The sequence below is a fragment of the Aulonocara stuartgranti genome, assembly GCF_965226115.1.
Source record: "Aulonocara stuartgranti genome assembly, chromosome: 10".
Lineage (NCBI taxonomy): Eukaryota > Metazoa > Chordata > Actinopteri > Cichliformes > Cichlidae > Aulonocara > Aulonocara stuartgranti.
The window spans coordinates 11023573-11043698 of record NC_138946.1 but is presented as its reverse complement, the minus strand read 5'-3'; the positions used below and the strand labels follow the sequence as shown (position 1 = coordinate 11043698).

The window sequence follows — 20126 nt, the reverse complement described above, 5'->3', positions numbered from 1 at the left end:
AAAGCGGGAAGGTGTGTCTTTCTCCCTGGTGTTTGTCAGGTCTAATTAAAGAGCATGCTGCTCACTAGAGGGGTTGATGACACATAAGGGTGTTTAATTAATATTCGAAAGCAGCAAAGCATTGAAGCATTGCAGAATGAGTCAGACTGCTGGGAAAACAGGATTTCTGGTTTCAGTAGGGGAATGAAAAGTGAAGAAAATCTACAAGTATGCAGGAATGCAGACGGTGAAGGGAGCAGTGACTAGAGAGAAAGAAAGAAGAGAGATTGAATTAAATGACAAAACAAGCGAGGGGAGGGGAGAAAGGATGAAAGAAAAGAAATTGAGAGACAGTGTGTAAAATCACTCATGACCAGCAGCAGAGTAGAAGGAACTGTGCAGCGTGGCAAATTAATTGTTCTGCAGGAAGCATTTTCATTTGTGTGCACACGCAGCACAAAACTGCATGGGGGTTCTTTCTGTGTGTGTGTGTGTGTGTGTGTGTGTGTGTGTGTGTGTGGATATGCTGGCATGCATGCAGGTTACTACAGTTCATCTCTATTTACCAAGTACAAACCAACATGTGACAGCACAAGGAATAATTTCCTCCTACTGAATGTTTACTCAGTGCTTGAGCATGCTATTAATTTCCATTATTTGAATATTTTGAAAATCTTTATTGTACTGTGCATTATCTGAGAATGTTATTTAAGGCAGCAATTACATTTCCCTAAAAATAAACTGTAAATAGGGTTGATTATTTTCTGCATAAATCCACAGTTCATTATCACCAAAGCAGATGGATACATTGCCACATGAAACATGTGTATTCGGGGCAATTAATCCTGAAAACAAGCTGCATTCAATATTTCATTATCATCATCATCATGAAGTCAATATTTAATTTAGTTGTTCACTTCTTTGGTTTTCTCTGAGTGCCTGAGAAACTTTATGGCATTTTTTTCAGCCTAAACGAGACTCTGAGCAAAAGTCTATAATAGAGAGACGAGTCCTACACTAGTAGGAAAGCTATGCAGCTATTAACAGATCTGGCAATGCAGCCTCACCCCACACACTAAGTTACAAAGACTCCAAAAATATGCATCAGAATTAATTTCCAACAACACCTGCCTCGTAGTAAGAAAAGGCCACTTCTTAGCACTTTGCATCTGCATGTGAACACAACATCAGCCCAGTTTTCATGCTTAGTCCTTGCTACTGCAGTTTGGCTAAATTTTCTCTTGTCAGATAAAGTCAGTTTCCTCTTGTGGTCTTTGTAGTTATCAAAAGATGAAGACAAGTTATTGTTGCAGTATCAAAATATGTAGCCTTCCACAAGCCACAGACCTGGTTTTGTGTTGGTAAGACTGACTCCCGGGGGGAGAAATGAAGTTATTTTGACTAGAAAGACATCACAAAGCATTCTAAACACTGTGCTCTAGATATATATATTTTTTTCCTAATATTCAGTCTGGTATGTAGTGGAGAGTAAACTTAAACTCGAAAAGCACTTGGAGAGTTCACTTCTTAATCAAAGCTGATGCCCTGTCTCAGAGTTTGAATGAAATTGATCCAGACCATAATAGGATTTTTTGTTTGCCCATTTTCCACCTTTCCACCAAGTTTTATTAAATTCTGTTGTAGTTTTTGCATATTATTGCTGACAGACAGAAACACACCTTTTCAGAGGAGCTGCCTGAAAGAAAGTCTGATAGGAATGCACAAACATAGAGCAAGTGTTTATAGCTGCAGTGTTTTGTTCTGCTAAACCTTGTTTCCGTTTACCCTCAGGCCTTTAACCCTTTCCACGTTGTACTGGGACCATTGCAATTTTTACAAGATTGCATAGTGTATTTGTTTAAGAGGCCACCTAAAACTATTACTGTGGTTAATATGGATGCATCGATGAATCATTGCTGTTTTGTACCATGAGTATTGGCATACTGGCTTGATCCCACTGCACATATAGTGAATCACAGGTAAATTTAAAACTACTGCAGCCACTGATGGATTGTTTCATTGCCTGATCGATTCATCGTCTTGGGAAAATAAATACATTTTTCATAGTCATAATCGCTGTTAGTGCATGGTAGCGAGTCCTGTAATTGATGCCATCTTGCATGACATCAGTGGCTTTTCACTCAATTCATAGTATCTAACCTATTAACCTGCTGGGACTTCTGCATAAAGCCAAGCAGAGACAATGACAACCCACCCCCAGCGAGCAGCACAACACATACTGTACACTTTTATATATGCTGACAGCCTCCTGCAACTTCCATCAGTCTTCCTAGACAGCTTCACCTTCCTGCACTCCTTCCTGGCAGAACTGTAAAATATTATTTCTAAATGTTCACCATTAGCCAGCAATAACAATTAATAAAGTTTTCTTGGAATCATTCTTGTAGTAAAAATAACACTAAAACACAATAAAAACACAGTAATACAAAGTAAAACTAATATGCTCCCCGTCTGTGTTATATGGGCCAATATTATTGCTATAGAAGTTTAAGAAGTTAAGAGAAGTTCTGCAGTTATGAATGATTGTGTTGCAGTTCTGAGAGGACCGTGTATCTTTTAATAAACAGCTCTTAATGAGCTACCAATAATTAAGTAAGCACTAAGTATGAGCTAGCATTAGCATGTCTGGAAACTAAGTTAAAACTCTGTTTCCACACAACAGATTTGCAGATTGTAACTGATCTCAGAACAATGAAAGCAGAGGCAGTGGCATCTCATCTAAGACACAGATTTTCCGTTTTCCACCGAAGACCAGAGGTTTCTCCACAATGCACATGCACCAATGACCAGAAAAGACTCCTCACAGATTTCAGTGGCTCCTAGTCAAGCTGAATTAATCCTGCTTCTAGAGACAGTAGCTAAGTGTGACCACAAGATGGCAGAAATTTTAAAGGATGGATGAAAACTGAAGAGAATGACAGACTTTAACTGATATCTATTTTTTGGATTTCACTGGACAAGTGCTGCTTGTTTTGCTTGCCCTGAAGGAACTCCGGTGATCTAAACCCAGTGTTATCAATACTGTGCAGCTCTCACTCTACTTTGCTGGTACAGCTTTCCAAGTCCCAAAAAATATGAAAGGATATAAAGCCGACAGCCTGCTCACAAATAGCAGTACAGGGAAGATATAAAAGCCCATACTTCAATGGGCAAAAACCCATATATTGATGGGTTTTTGCCCATTGAAGTATATTTATCAAACTGTTTTCTCATACTTTCAGTCTGAACTATTTTGGAGCAAGTGCACGAGACAGGCTATTATTTGCCTTGTTCTCCATGAGGCATGCAGTGGAAACAAACTTTCAGGATGCCATTCACTCTATAATTTAAACTTTTGATTGCACAGAAATAAAAACTTGCCTGTTTGCTTGTTTGATGGGGTGGTAAGTATTAGACTGTTTTTGGAAATTCTATGAGTATAAGTGTCTCTTACTCATAGAGCTCAAGGTTGCCGGCCTTGCAGTTGTGGAGCTATCACTCACTGAATTTGTGGTGATTAAATGATGAAGAGGACCTTCATTAACTTTGGCTTTGTGTTTGTTCCCATTTTCTCCATCTTTCTGTAGCTCAAGAATTACAGTGTACCTGCTAATAGGGTGCTAATAAGGGTCTTCAATTATATGTATATTGCACAAGAAACACAAAATGTTCTACACTTATATGTGGACTATTCACTATACATCCACACAAAGTCTTTAAAGTTTGTCATGCGTAAATTAGCTTACACACAAACAAACACACACTTGGCAGCTTTGCCAGGAGGCTTTGAGTCGCTCCATCCTTCTGTATAGCTTTATTTGTTTTGTCATGAAAGCAAATTTTTGAAAATTGACACTTGCCGTAACGAGCATCTGTTTTCGCCATCTGTGAGCTATGCAAATTAAGCCAATGAATATTCAGACAGGACTCAGTTTAGAGGCACAAGTCCTCAGGCTTGCTTACAGTTGGTGGAGAGAATCATGTGGACCATCGGGATGAGGGGAGGAGGGAGTAAATCTTGCTACCTCTGCTCTCCACCTCCCCATCCTTTCTTTTTCAGTTTAAGCGGGCATATGTTAAATGAAAGCTCCGCTAATTTAGAACAATTTATGAGCTGACAGACATGTCTGCTTTATTCATCCACTCCCTTGGACATCTGATCTACCTGGAGAAAACCACTTTGACTGTTTTGCCCAACTGTCGTCTGCCACTCTTCATCTTCTCTTCATCATCTTCTATTTAATTCTTTACTCTCCAACTATCCTCTCCTCATCTGATCAATCCATCTTCCTTGAGTCTGCTCCTTCATTTTATCTTCCTTGCCTCTAGTCTGATGTTTTGCTTGCTTTAATTTTCTATCACTTCTTTCTTTCCACTGTTGTTATCGCCTCTTGTTCCCTTTTTTCCGTGTCTCTTCCTCTTTCTCTTACCGTTCCACTTCATTTCCATTTTTACACCTCTCCTCCTCACTTTCTCCCTACAGCGAGGGCATTCGATGAATAATTCAGAAGCGTTGCAGGATGATAATGGGAAATTAGAGGTGAGACTGTGTGTAGCTTGTGCGCATGTGTGTGTGTTAGATTAGTTGATTCATTCTGGCCAGGAGGCAACTGTAAGGGGCTCTTTATCCATATAAATTATGTCAATAAACTGACGCTTCTGTTTAAAGTTTCAAAGTGAAGACGAGTGACAGGCAATTTAGTAATCTCAGAATGATGAAGTAATGATTACCCTTCAATGTTATATCAACATTATCGCCAGCCACTATTAGAGCTATCAGTCAAAGCTTATTGGTGGGAAAATTTGGCAAAAAAACAGAAAACCCTTTGCTGTCCCCTGGCCACAGTTAGCTCACTGTATGGCATGAATTTAGGACAGCTTTTTTTTATAGTGTAAAGCATAAATATAAACTTAAATAACACAATGGGAGAATAAAGTAGTTAACAGTTCCAGTCAGTGATTAAAACAATGCAACTCAGACTAGCTAGCAGACATCTAGTGGTCATGTAAAGAAGTTCAGGTAGAATCTACATCGGCAAGCCAGGAAAATTGAGCTTTTTAGCATGCTTGTGTTGTTAAAAGATCTAATATTAACCAAAAAAACCAAAATGTGCAGGGGAGGGAAAAAATGGTGAAGCGGTCGGCAGCTATTGCGGTAGTAAAGATACAGACTTTACATTTATTTGTATTACACAAAAGAACAAAAGTTAAGTAGAAAAGGTTAAAACTGAGTGAATGCCATTCCCAGCTCAGCAGACAGAACCTGATCTTTAACACTGATTTCGTTAGCTGCTGAAGATCAGCCTCTGTCTGCTGAGCCGGGGTTAGGGTTCATTCAGTTTCAACTTAAACTCAGCTTTAATACCGTACCGCGATGATCTTCTTTGGGCCAGTCAGCTCGTTAGAAACTTTGTGTCCATACTTAAACACTGAAAGAATGATTGTATACGTCCTCATTATTGTCAGTGTGTGGGAGTGTAGTCTGCAGTTTATGGTATTAACTGGTAATTATGTGAAAATGCATTTCAGGTCATGTTACGCAAACATAATCTAATAAGTAGTGTAACAAATTACTTTCTCTGGGGATTAATTAAGCAACATAATCCAATACTAATGATATATTTTTTAAAAGGAAAGGAGAGGAAAGAGGGAAACACAGGGAAAGGAGCATTAACTCGGAAAGATGGGACTGAAAAGCATATCAAGCTTTAAGGTCGTGTAGATTATGATTCTGCACTTCCTCTGTCCTCTGTGTTTTTGATCTTCTTACAAACTAGAAACAGATCTTTCTCATCATTCCCTGTTTAACAGAGTGATACAACAAGATGTAAATGAGGGAAAAAACTTCTCACTAGGAAATGTAGGAGGTGAACTACTAGAATTATGTTTGGATTTAATAACAAGCGATAACAGGAATCCAACTGATAGCATTTGAAAGGTGCGTTAGCAGGCTAGTGGCAGCCTAAAGGTAGTAAGTTGCTATTCGGCTTTTCTTAAACACAGCTAAACATCATCCACATATCAGATTTTTGTTACTTTTTGCTGTGCAAGTATAAACCAAGCATATAAATGGAAGTATTATCAGACCAGCTGTCTGGTTCAGTCAGATCAGACTGAGCAAAGCAAAGCAAACGGTCAGTTTATAAACAGAACTGAATGTGCCTCACTCATGATAGAAATAAATGGGAAATACATTCTTTTATAACTGTGGCAATAAGTGGTCACATCACTGTTTTCTGTGCCAGTTGCAAGACAAAATAAAATGAAAAGTAACCAAGTATAATACAATTATTATGCTTTAACAAATGTGCATGTGTTATATATGTACAGCTCTGACATTTTTCATAAAACAAATGTTTGTTACAGGTTATATTTTGACCTATGGCCAGCGCCTTCTACTGTTTGCCCTGTAGCACTCAACCTTGAAATGAATAAAAAGAGAAGGAAATTCAGTCAAATTTGACTTCTAGGACCTTGCTTTTACATCAACATGTTAGTTCAGCACCCACTGTTGACCCCATCTCTACAAAACAGCTGCTGGCCTGGAAGCAAAGTGAAGCTCAGAATTTCTGCTTCCCACTCTGAAGGTTTGTGCTATAAGAAGTCCTCCACACGTCACAGTAAATGCAGTCTTTTTGTAAAAAGTTGATGTGATCTGAAAAAAAAACCCAGAAGAAAACACTAACATGCTAAAGTGTATATTAAAGTATAATAAATAGTACTGAAAATCCCCTCTTATAAAATGATGGCCCTGGATCTGTGGCTATTCTTGAATCTACGGGCGTTTACTTACATAATAAGGGCTTTTCTCTTTTGACTCATTTGTGCCTCGTTGTCTTCTATGGCCTCTATCCTCTTGCGTGTGACCTGGAAATCAGTCTCAGTACTTCATGCTGGATGTCTGAATTCCTAAAATTGACATCACTTTAAAACGAGTCTCCAAGGCAAGGACATCTCTTTGTTAAATGCCTGTTGAGTCAACTCCTCGCTCCTTGTGTCTCTTCTGCATCTCTTCCGGTGGGAGTGTTTAATGTGAGGAGATGAGGATGTGCAATTTGGGAAAGGAGGAAAAGCTGGTCTGTTTTACTGCAAGTCTGGACCAGTTAAATCTGCGATGTCAGCAATGAACTGAAGCAACTGCATCCTTTATCTGACAGGAGAAATCTATTTCAGTTAGGCTGTCGAGAATGTGAAGCATTATTTCTTAATGGCTGTTCTAAAGTGTTTTAATTGTGCATGCACACCCAGTGTCTTTGCTACTCTGCTCCTGCATTATCCCCGTCCTTAGAGGTGACAACAGAAAGCATCTCTATCTGTCTTTTCCCTCTGAATGGAAGATAAGTTTACTCTACGGGTTGCCTTTGAGTGCTGTGGGCAAGCTCATTCACTCTCCTTCAGGGCTTCATTTAGCTAACTTACAGTCTAATCCGTGCAAATCCATCCAGCTGGAGGTGAACGGCAGAGCAAGCAGCTGTCAGCTGCAAACTGGCCTCCATCCTGCCGAATCCTGGAGTAGCAGCAGCAGCGCTGACAGAGAGGGACTGTCAGAAAAATTGACCAGGGGGGTACTGTTACACTAAAAGGCATCTTCTTCTCTCTTCTTCTCTTCTGTGCGCATTTGTGTGGCTGAAGATGGATGAAATGTGGGGATGAAGATTGAAGACAGAGAGAGGAGATATTTTTCCAGGGTTGATAGAAAGCAATGAGAAATTCACCAAATATCCAAAAGCTGTGATCAAGCTAATCAGTGGTGTTGCACTGGGCTGACATTAGCCTATTAATGATTCAATTATTGCAAAAGTCATTTTAATAGCACTCATCAGCTGAAATGTTAATTTTTGCACCACTGCATCTGAAACCAAATCAGAAAATCTCGACTTTAAACAACTGCTTGACAGTGTGTGAGTGTGCTTCATGCACAAAGGTAATAGTAGTAGTACTTGGGGGTGTCTTTGATCTTTTCATAATATCATGAAAAGCAATACAGCTATGTCTGATGTATTTCAAGGAACATCCTTTAAATAAGCGAATACACTAAAGACACAACCAGGATGTAAATTCAAAAGCAACGTTTCTATCAGCTTAAACACACAAGTGTTTGTGTGCAGTTTGTCACACAGTGTGTTGCTAGCTAAAGGTCTAGCTGCTGTATTTCACAGGGAGACAAACAGATGACTTCACTCAGAGGAAGAGGAAGAGAAGAGATGAGGTTTAAAGGTAGGAACCGCTCAATGACACTTGATAAACTGCAAATTTAAAGCTTACATAATTTTAGATTAACTCACTCAATTCCAACTTTAAACCAACTGTAAACAGTATAAAGACAATACGCAGTGTAGTGTCAATGTAGGAAATGGAAATCAGCCATGATAGCTATGAAACATCTGTTGACATCTGGTCGAATTAATTTATGTAAATCCAAAAAGAGCAACAGGTCAGCTGATCACAGCCTGTGCACTAAGAAAACCGACTGGAGCTCACATTAGCAATTATTTGGGGCTGTGGTTCTTTCATTCAAATTCACAGATCTTAGGGTTTCCCCACCTGCTGAATCCCACTGTGACCCCTTCCTTAGATGTGGAGGCAAAGTCACCCTCTACGATGTAGGCAACAGAACATTTTTCTTAATTATTTCACCGCGTGTGTCCTAAATAACAGATTCAAATTGAGTGCATTCATTAGAATTAAAAATTAGATTCAGATATTTGATTATCATGTACTAATGTTGTTTGATTATTACATATATAGCACAAGGTTCAGGTGCCTTTCTACAAAAAGGTTAGTAAAAGTGTCCTTCAAGGAGCTACTTTTTACTGTCTTACTTTCAGAGCTGCTACTTTTCACTTTTACTTGAGTAAAAAACTTGCTTGATTACTCCAACTTTTACTAGAGTAGTTTTTAAAACAGGTACTGTACTGTACTGCTACTTAAGTAAGTAAGTCGGTACTTTTGCCACCTCTAGAAGGCAGACGTGTTACATACTAAACCTCATGTTTGCCATATCTTCTGAAACAAATGCTTCAATAAGGGTAGCACTGTCTGCACATGGACATATGAAGGAAACGTACACTCTAAGAACTAAAACTGATAATTACTTAAATATTTTGGTGCAACACTTTTACACTCAAAAATAATGAGTAAATGCAAAAACAATCACATCTCTTAAATACACCTTATTAATTGAGTAAATCCAACTAAAATGGAATAAGTTGTTATGAACAATTAAAGATGTTACAGTAACATACAAAATTGAGTAAATACAATTGAAAATCTAAGTTAAAACAACAGTAACCAAAAGTTCAAACTACATAAAATATTAATTAGGAAATGCTGAAATGCTTGGCACATTTAACCTACACCATTACAATTATTTGTTTTTAAATAATGGTGCAATTTACTTAATATTTTTAAGTTAATTTAAGCAAAAACGTTAATTACAATTAAGTGTTTATTTTATTTATACACACACACACACACACACACACACACACACACACACACACACACACACACACACACAGGAAAAAAGAACCACGTCAATTCAACATTGTTCACAATGATTTATTTTAAACAGCTTTTTTGTGAATCACACATTTAGCAGATTCCTTCTCTGAACACAGTGAGCTGAAATCTGTTCTACATTCAGTGGATAAAACTTGGATAAAATTTCAGTCACAAGAGCCTTATATAATAAAATTGCATCCAAATTGGCATGCTTGATAAAACTCTGTAAAACTGGCATATTGATGCTAACAACAAGAAAAATGTACCTGCCATACAAAGAATAAAAGTGGCTCAAGTGAACGCAGTGCTTTACCTTTTCAGAAAAGGTCAAATGACAAAAATAAAATTAAGATCCCAAAAAGATATAAATCCTGAAAAAAAAACCATTTGCACTGTGACATAGTTTTTGAACATCTTATTTTGATTCCAAAAAATTGGGAAGATTATAACTAAAGAGTGACCAAAAAACATCCATAATGATACTCTACCATTTACACCTTAATGTGAATCTGGAAAGTTAATACAAAAACACAGTTTATGGTACAAACATTATTTATGAACAGGAATGTCAAAACAATGTAATGTCGCAACTGAACCTTTTGATGAGCATTACATGTCACTTAACAAGTCTAACACTTTAAGAACAGCCCTGTGAAATTTTGTCTACAATGAACAGAGGTCATTTTTCAGTCTTTGAACCTTGACAGAAAGGTTTCCTGGATCCAGCTCCATGAACACTTTTCGAAATGCTTCAAATGTGCATTTGAAATTCTTGGGGTATTTCAGATCCAGAGCATAGCACAGTCCCAAAAGATAGCAACAGGCTTTGCTCAGATTCCCAAGTTTGCCCAGAACAGTAACGCCTTCAATAACAATACCCACATCAGTAGGTTCGCCTGACCTGTCTTGATTCTGCAGCAGGTAAATCTTCATCACCTCCTCAGCCAAAGCCTCTTCAACAAAGACAGCATCAGCACCGTCCTTTAAAAAGAGAAACAACTGTTTTAAGCTCACATATTTCCAAACATTGAAACAAAAAGTTTGATTTGTATGACATCACCGGTACTCATAATATGTAGACACTGTGCTCCAAAATCTTATAGCAATAGCAAATGCAAATGCTATTCTTTTGTATGCTTTGAAGTGTTTTTTTTTTCTTTAGAACAGTATCTTAAAACTTTTCTATGATCTCACAAGCTAAAATAAACTACCGTAATTGTCGGGCTATAAGCCGCTACTTTTTGCACCAGCTTTGAACCCTGCGGCTTTTAGTCAGGTGCGGCTTTTCTATGGATTGTCCATGATTTTTGTCATATCGTAAGATTTGTTTTGTTTGTTCCGCTGTTGCCTGGCGGAAGGGCATGTGATCAGACACACAGTATCGGGGTTCAAGAGTGGTATGTTGGTCACATGTCCATCTGCCAGGCAACACAGTGCCGTACAAGTAGCGCGAAAAACAAACTTCAAAGTAGCGCTACGCGTTCAGCGGGAGGCGTGGATGACGAGCGGTGATAAACTTGCGAAAAGCAAGTTATGCTCAATTCCACCGGTGGATTCTGACAGCGTGGAAAAGTGTGAAAACATCCACGATCACCAACGGATTTGAAGGGCTGGACTGTTGCATGATGGAGAGGAGGACACCGCCACGGCCCTTCTGAGGGGGTTCGACTCTGACACTGACAATGAGGATTTCTTTGGTTTTGAAAGTGACAACGAAGGAGAGAAGCGGAGAGTGGATGACGAAGCCATCCTGAGCCTGTTCGTTTCCGACACTGGAGAAGAGGACTTTGGTGGTTTCAGTGCGCAGGAAGAAGAGAAAGATGGTGAATGACTGACTTTTCTTCTTGTTAAAGCCGTGTCGCTGCACCTGAGCCTAAAAGGTAGTCTGAATCTATTTTTCTGGTGTGCTGCAGGTTATTGTTATGTACTACATTTGTTACTCTCCCAGATGGTCAATGAAACATCTGATGATGACTTCTCGTTTTTTCTCGATGGAATTTCCACTCTGTAAAACAGGAAGTCTCAACTGAGGCAAAATTTGCACATTTAAAACATGACTTACCATTTCTAGCTTAAACATAACTATTTTTTTTCTGTTGTTGACCTGTTTTCACACCCACCATCAAGGTAAGAACACCTGTGGAGCTAAAATATTGAACAGAAACCTAAGAAAAGCCGTTTTTAGTGGAAGGGCCTCTTCAATGCTGTGTTGGAACGTTTTTGTGGTTAGAAAATGCAATCTTCCTTACCTGAAGCAGAAGGTTTAACTGTGCCCTGTGGCGTTGTCCAGCAGCACCTTTCTTGGCTTGAAACAAGGACAGGAGTTTGGATGAATACAAGTCCAACGATGACATGAACTTTGGTTCAAGGTTCAGGGTCGTGATCCTATGAAACGCTGCACTGACCTGGATGGGAGAGGACAAAAAATCTGAAGGCCAAAATTCTGATTCAATCAAAAAAAATAAATAAAAAAATAAAAATCTACCATTTTTTGCAACCTGGACCTTATTTTCTAACATGCAAAAGATTAATTTACACATCCAGACATAAATCCATATAAGTGGAGTTGTTCAGTATGCAGACTAAACCCTTAACATAAAGTATTATCTTCCACTAAGCTTCTAAATTTTATGTTATGAATTGCTTGCACTATTTCCCTGTGAGATTGTATAATCTTAGAGGGAAGAGGCGGAGCCAGGTTGCCCTCTGAACCATCGTCTGCCAGGCAGCGATGCGAGAGGAACACACCGCTGAAGTGGCGCACATATTCAGAATCGTGTCAGCGGCTTTACAGAGAAAGCCTTTCAGCTCCTCTGGCAGCTCTGCTTCCTCCACCTTCCTGGAGATGACAAACGCTAGCAAATCAGTGTTGTTAGGCAATGCAGCTGACTGAACAGTGCATTGATGTGCGCGATCAGTGAACCTTGCTATCAGCTGGTCAAGTTTGGCGGGATGGGCCGGTCGCTGTCCAACGACCTTGGTCATTTTGGTGCCGAAAACTGAAGCGAGGCTCGGCTCCAGAGGGGGAACAGGCGGAAAACTCCGGTCTGTGAAGCCCTCTGTGAAGCCCTAGGTAGAGACCGGCGCTCTAATCTTCGCTGGCTCTGCTGCTGCCTCAGAGAGGTTGGTCATCATCCCTGGGAACTGAGGCCAGATGGGATCTGGGCAACGAGAGTGAGTGGAGCCATACCTTCCCGCCAGATCATGGCCTGTATTTATATAGCGCTTTACTAGTCCCTAAGGACCCCAAAGCGCTTTACATATCCAGTCATCCACCCATTCACACACACATTCACACACTGGTGATGGCAGCTACATTGTAGCCACAGCCACCCTGGGGCGCACTGACAGAGGCGAGGCTGCCGGACACTGGCGCCACCGGGCCCTCTGACCACCACCAGTAGGCAACGGGTGAAGTGTCTTGCCCAAGGACACAACGACCGAGACTGTCCAAGCCGGGGCTCGAACCGGCAACCTTCCGATTACAAGGCGAACTCCCAACTCTTGAGCCACGATCATCAGATGGGGGTGGAGCAGGCTGAGGGACGGGAAGTTCCTTCTCACCAGCTGCCTCCTGGATGATGCCAGGCAGATCCAGGAGCAGCGCACCAACAACTGGGAGCGGCGTCCTTGCCGACATGTGAAGGCCAGGGGTGGATGAGCGTCGGCTCATCCACCCTTCTGTCACCAGGCTGCCCAGCTGGGAGGCAGTGGAGCTGCCACCACTGCCGTTTTCCTCACGGTGGGTGGAATCATCCAATTCCGGCCCACCATCGAAGAACTCGATGGCTTCTTCCAGCGAGTGCCTCTCTTAGTGGGAACGCCTCCTCAGCATCAGCCTTGAAAAAGGCTGACCTCCGCTGCTTTTCCTCTGGCGGGAGGAGCTAACAGGAGCAGCAATAGGATTAAGGTGTGAGGGAAAGGTCCGCATGGTGAGGACCGAGGCAGCCCACGCAGACGGCATGTCGGTCATACGACATGATGTAGCCGGTCTGGCAGGATGGACACAGACGGATGGTCTCGCTGGACATCTTCTGGCTGGCTGAAGAAAAACGGTAGAGCCGATTTCCTGGTCTCACCGTAACTTATACTAGACCAGGGTGAGGCCCACACAGCAGGTGGGCGTGGACTAAAATACTTCAGTGCTGCGCGCACAAGGGGAATACCCACTTAAAGGGCTGCGCCTATACTCATGGTGACACTGGATGACAGGCCATGAACTCATCAATATATTTACCGAACTGAAAAATTCTCAAAATTTAGATTTGGCATTTGTATGACTAAAATAACCCACCACAAAACCAGTATAAATATTTAGGTGGTATCACCATCCACTACTCAGCTTGTATAAAACAATATCATATCCTTCCAAAATTTAACACATCAAGTCCTCTGAGTAAAATTACCTGCTTTACTTTGTAGTTGATGCAGATTTTTTTCCTGGTGGTGAAGATGGTGCTGAAAAAATACAAATCAAAACTTTATCATTACAAAACATGTCACTGAGTAATCTGCCATAACACCAATCTCTTATAAGAAAGTTTAGCTTGGATTGAAATAAACATTTATTTATGTAAATTGGGAGTAACGAGGCAAGGCAAGGCAAATTTATTTGTATAGCACAATTCAACAACAAGGTGATTCAAAGTGCTTTACAGAGAAACAAAAACAAATAAAAAGCATGATTTAAAATTGATTAAAGCAAGCAAACTAACAAACTAACAAACAAAACAGTATATAAAATCAAAACATAAAATCACAACAGTAGATAAAATCAGTAGTTAAATGTAAGTTTTGAAATTTAAGCTTAAAAGTGTGGATTTGGTGCTTTATTCAAATGCAGCAGAGAATAGGTGAGTCTTCAACCTGGATTTAAATAAACTGAGTGTTTCTGGAACTATACTATACTAACTATACTGGAAATGATGGTACTTTTGGCTTGACCAAAAGGACCAAAGCTTTTTTTTTTCATTATTTTCTGGGATCTGAAAGGAAGTAGGGCCCCCAGTCTAAATTTACTTAAGGCCCCATAGTACTTTGGACCGGCCCTGGATGAGGTAATCTGCTGACCCGGGCGGTCCTGTCAGCGTTCTCTCAAAAACTGGCCCTGTTCGGGACAAAGCTGAAAGCAGCGTCTTATATGCTCTGAAAGACCCCACATAGAACAAGAAAGCTAAGCAGCATGGTTGCTGCTATGAACTGTTCCGCGGGCAGGTCTTCTTAGTTACCAAAGCCATTGATGACGTCTGTTCATCTCCTCCTGAACAACCTGACAGAGTGAGTCAGGCCGCGTGACTACCGCAGCTCCCGCACCGCGACTCAACAGGGCCATTTTCTAGAAATGTCTGAGCACTAGTGATGGGATTTCCGGCTCTTTTTAGAGATCCGGCTCTTTCGGTTCGGCTCACTAAAAAGAGCCGGCTCTTTCGGCTCCGAACCGGCTCTTCAGGTTGTTTTGTTGCTTTAATTAATTTATTATTAACAATAATATAAAATTATGCACAAAAGGAATTACTAACATAAAAACAAGTGGTTTTATTTATATATGTTTATATATAAATATATGCGGTGGCCCCTAGAGACAAAACACGTACAAACTCCAAAACACATTTCTAGCATGAACTGAACTTCCAAAGCAGAGCTACTAGATCACTTAAATTACACAATTGAAAGCATGTGTGTATTGTTTGTGTATTTATACACAGGCACTCATATATATATTCAAATAATTTAAAAAAAAGTTCATTTACCTGTTATTACCACACACCAAATCCGGTCGTTGGTACTTGCTGGCTTGTGTAGCCACAAGATAACAAAGGCTCAACACTGCGCCCAGCATCCTGGAGCACTTCTGTTGTCTTTTGTACGTGTTTTGAGTTTTTATATGCTTCGGAGTTTTTATGTGCTTCGGAGTTTGTACGTGTTTTTACGTGTTTTGGAGTTTTTACGTGTTTTGGAGTTTGTACATGCTTCAGAGTTCGTATGTGATTTGAAGTTTGTATGTGCTTTGTCTCTAGGGGCCACCGTAAATATACTTTTATTTATTCACTCCACATAAAATGTAATAAATAAATCATATAATACAAAAATCAACTATTCACATTTCAAGTTTTAACTATTTAAATTTTCAGCTTTTTCCTTTCACAAATTTAAAGTGAAAAGAACACAAAACACTGCAAACCACAACACAATTAAATATAAATTATAATATGAAAACTAAAAGAACATGCATATTCTCTGTCATATGGACCTGCATGAATAAACTTTCTCAATCCTTTATCATCTGCAACTGAAAATAGTTGTGGATGATTACTATACCTTTCTAATGTTGTTGTCCCTGCCTCTCTTTCTCTCTCTCTGGCTCTGTTCCTGTGCTACTGAGTGTAACTACCGCCCCTCCCCCCTCTGCCCAGCGTAAAGCACAAGGCTCGCGTGCAGAGTGAAGCGGAAAAAAGTGCGAGAGAGAGGCTGAGAGAAAGAAGAAAAAAAAACCCACGTGACGGCTCGCGATAAGGAGCCGGCTCGCGTCGTTCACGTCAAAGAGTCGGTTCTAAGAGCCATTTCGTTCGCGAACGACCCATCACTACTTAGCACACCTGCTTTCACGTGGTTCCTAAAATGCCCCCGATTAAACGGTCAGGTCGCTGGTACCGGGACATTCCGGTCAAATTACCCGGAACGCAGATAGCGACTCAGAACGTAAAAGGATAAAAGGGCGCGGTTTCCCGCCGCCTTGACTGGAAGACGGGTTGAAAACTTAAATTAACGTGCACAAACACGCTGCGAAAAGTGAGCCACCATGACAAACGCTTTCTTCAGAACATGTTATAAAAGAACGGTGTGGATAAAGACAGCTAATGTAAGAATTGGTCACTTACCTGAAAACGTTACCAAGTCTGCAGTGGATGTGTGTCTGTCTCGTTCAACGTGCAGAAAATCTCCCATGAGGCCATGCTCCTCGCGTGCGGTACATGCCAAAGGTCATTAGTCTTACTCAAAGTTTTAAGTTAGTATTGGGGGACAAAATTATATTGATTTTTGAACCATTAATAATTAAAGTTAAAGACAATGATAAGTATGAATACCAGTGTCTCAGTTATTATGAGTACTTTCTATGAGATATATTGAGTAGATTTAAATAATGCACCCTGTGTTTCAAATACAGAATTTTTTCTTTTAAATAAACTTGAACAAAAGAGCTCAGTTCAACTCAAAAACTGGTGTTGAAAATTTAAGCATTCTTTTCAGTATTTTCAACTCAAGATAACACTTTTGTGATTTTCAAAGATTTAATCAAGGTCATCTAACTTAGAATTATAATGATATTTACTAAGCCCCTGAATAATTTTTTAGGGTGTATGTCGTCAGAATTTCTGACAAAAGTCTGTCATGAATCCTCTTTCTGCTTCTCCAGTCCTCTGTTTTCCTGTTACACATGCTCAGTTTCCCTCTATTCAGCTCTCCCCACTGAGGTCAAAGAAATACTGTCTGTGGATGATGATATCACGCTGGAGCATATTAGACAGAGACATTTGTCAGGATACAAGGTTTTGGATTCAGGGTAAGAACACCCACACACACGCTCAAGGGTTCAACCCTCAGGTAATGGAAAGAGTATTATTTCCTTTTCCTCTGTTACAGCATGAGAGTCTCATCCTCTCTGGCACACACACACACACGCATTTGCTCTTTTTCTGTTTCAGTCTATCTTTTTCTCACGTCCACTTTATGCCCGCAGGGAGAAAGCGTTCCTATATGATGCCAATAACAACACCAGGGCGAGCCTCTCATGTTTCCGTATCTACTTCCATCCCATAAAGCTTTGCACAGCACCGACTCTGTCACCCCGCAGCGCCTGCTGCCTGTACTCGTAAAGAAACTTGGCAACAATCCCTCATCACCGCAACAGTCACAAAGCTGCACATGCAGCAATCACTTGAAGGCCCTTGTCTTGTACCTGTAGTGCTGCACTATTGCGAGAGATGCCAGGCTACTTTACAGTGGATCAAAATTCACATACCAGTTCTGGAACATAACTACTATGATATAATATTATAAGAACTGGCAAGAAACAAATTAATATAAGTAATTGTGACAGTTCATACTTGTTAAGATAACACTGCCTAAAGTTTCCCCACTTACTCTTACAGTGAAAGAAAAAGCTCTCCCACAGCGTGACTTGTTATGCAGAAGCACAAATTTTCCTCAGAAGAGTAAGACTCCATGCGTCCCATCCCTTATCAAATATCCCAGTGAAGTACACAGGAAGACAAGTGATAAAAAATGATGAGCTTACATACTGTCACTCAGGCTGGCTGCATGAATAAAACCTGACTTCTGGGAGAGATGGGAATACGGCACTAAGAGGGGAAAAATACATACATGCACACACAGGCACCGAGATAATATTCATTGTCTGGTGTTACAGTCGTTGCCATTTAAATTTACACCGATCCTCTTTTGTGCCTTCTTTCAAATCGTCCAAAGTCCATTAACGCTGATCTTTGAGCTCACCATACAGATGGGCAACAAAGACCATCAAAAAGTGAATTTACTAAAAACTTTCCTCTATTACATGGTCATGATTTAAACATTTCAGTACCGGAAATGAAGTGAATATTCATGCATGCTTAGTCTGTTGGGAGGGCAGGGAACTCATCAAAATGTGTCAGTAATTAATCTAATAAGCTAAAACATGATTTCACTGGACAGTACATTAAGTCTTTCCTCATCTTCTTTTTTTCCAGACTGAATGAAGCAGCAGCAAGGGGGCTGGTAATAATTATTCAGAGGGATATTATTCATCTTTTTAAATCTTTAAAGCCTTAGATGAATATAGATGAGGAGACCCCTGTGAAACTGCAGTCAAATGCTGCCAGTCCTGACAGGGATGCAACGCACTGCAAAAAGTAAATGAATAATAAATAAAAATCTTCATCTTGACAGCTAATTTACTGGTACTTAGTGAACTTTCTAGACTGACCTGTTCCGTTTCCTCAAGAAAAGTGGCTTCGCAATCCTAAAGAATAAAAAGTCACGAAGTATCGGGTGTTATTTATTTTCATCCCCCAAATAATGTTATTCTTGTGTTATTTTCCTCAGCGAGGTACCGCTGTAATAATGCTGTTATAATGTACTAATCAGACTCAAAGCAAGACAAATTCTAGCTGTGTTTCCACCTCAGGAACTTCCCCCATATTCATCTCATCAACTCCAGTAAAAAAAGATTTGTTTTTGTTTTACGAAACACCGCATAGTACTGTTTTATTTTTCCGTCATGTGATTGTTGTGCTTTGTGCCCAGATGCTGTAACAGACTGCATGTGTCACAGGTCCCACTTCATACTTTTAATGATGCAAAGATTATTAGCGCTAAGAGGTATTTAAATAGAACATTTTGCCCCTGGCTTCCAGTAAAATTAGACAAATATCTGCAGTCAGGTCCTGAAGGCATTCAGTATGCAGTTCTTTAATAATTCACTTAATAATAATTTTCCCTTTTTTGCTACTTTTATATTTTTCTGCTGTCTCTCCTTCGTTTTACTGTAAATTACAGTGGGATTGAGTGGACTTAAAAAAAACCCTTGTAGAGAATAGCTGGGGATAAAGTATGTTTTGTAGCTGTCAACACAGCCCATAAAATGATATCCTGTCATGGCTAGACTAATGCAAAATGCTTGTACAGACTCACAAATGCAAAAAGTGTGCAGACCTACAACTAATCAGAGCAACAAGGTAAAGAGAAACAGAGTGCAGGATGCAGAGATGTCAGTCTGATGACAGCCCAGGTCTGCTCCTGTGTTTGAACAGGAGCAAGTCAAGGCAAAGCAATTTACAAGTATTCGAGTTCTCGTTGTTTATTTAATTATTATACTTTTATGGGTTTTTTAGGGTTTGCTGTTTCATCCTGTTTCTTGTCCTCTTGTGTCTGTGTGCTCTGTCTCGCATTCCTGATTTATTTTGGTTAAGTGGTGCTCCTTGTGAGGCTTTTTGGTTGTTGTTTTTCTTCCTATCTGTGTCTTCTTACCTCTGTGATCCCATGACTGTTTTCACCTGTGCTCATTTGTTCCACCTAGTTCCCTGTATGTGTAATTATAGTCATGTTTCCCCCTTTGCCTTTTTCTCAGTCTGTGTGTTTGCTCTCCTCCTGCTTGTTATGTTCTTCCAGCGTTCCCTTGTTTCTTTTGGGGCTCTGTACTATAAAGCAACTTCAACACACCCAGAATATCTTTGCGTTTTCTGGCTTTTCTTGCACTATCATCGGCAAACGGGTTGAAAGGTTAGACGGAGATGGTTATCGATGCAGATGTGAGCACGTTCACAGGAAGGCAGTGGCATTGGCAACATATGAACAGAACACTGTACAGCAGTATAGTGTAAAAAGTGCTGCACAAATTTGTGTGTGTTGTATATGTTTTGGTCAGTAAGACTGAAAAAGATTTAATTATTAATGATCCAGAAAATGTGTAAATGTTTTTAAACTTAATTCTAATCTGAAGCCAAGTCACTTTTACACTGCTGGAACTGCAGTTATCAATTTTGTAATCAGCATTCTGTTAAGTTACATTAGTAGACTATTTACTACCAAGAATACCTGATCAATAAAAATAATTACGCTATGGGACGGTAACTTTTTATATTGAA

The 20126-nt window shown here is 40.0% G+C and overlaps 2 long non-coding RNA genes across 2 annotated transcripts; one reads left to right on the top strand and one right to left on the bottom strand.

Annotated features, from left to right (window-relative positions):
- The first annotated feature begins 7884 nt into the window (after nucleotides 1-7884).
- LOC309715190 lies at nucleotides 7885-16965 on the top strand. The gene is made up of 3 exons (XR_014279163.1): nucleotides 7885-7903; nucleotides 8139-8196; nucleotides 16942-16965. It is a non-coding gene; the product is annotated as an uncharacterized lncRNA (long non-coding RNA).
- LOC309715630 lies at nucleotides 10483-16819 on the bottom strand. Its single transcript, XR_014279250.1, has 4 exons — nucleotides 16362-16819; nucleotides 13890-13941; nucleotides 11733-11888; nucleotides 10483-11488 (listed from the first exon to the last, which is right to left on the bottom strand). It is a non-coding gene; the product is annotated as an uncharacterized lncRNA (long non-coding RNA).
- Nucleotides 16966-20126: the final 3161 nt, after the last annotated feature.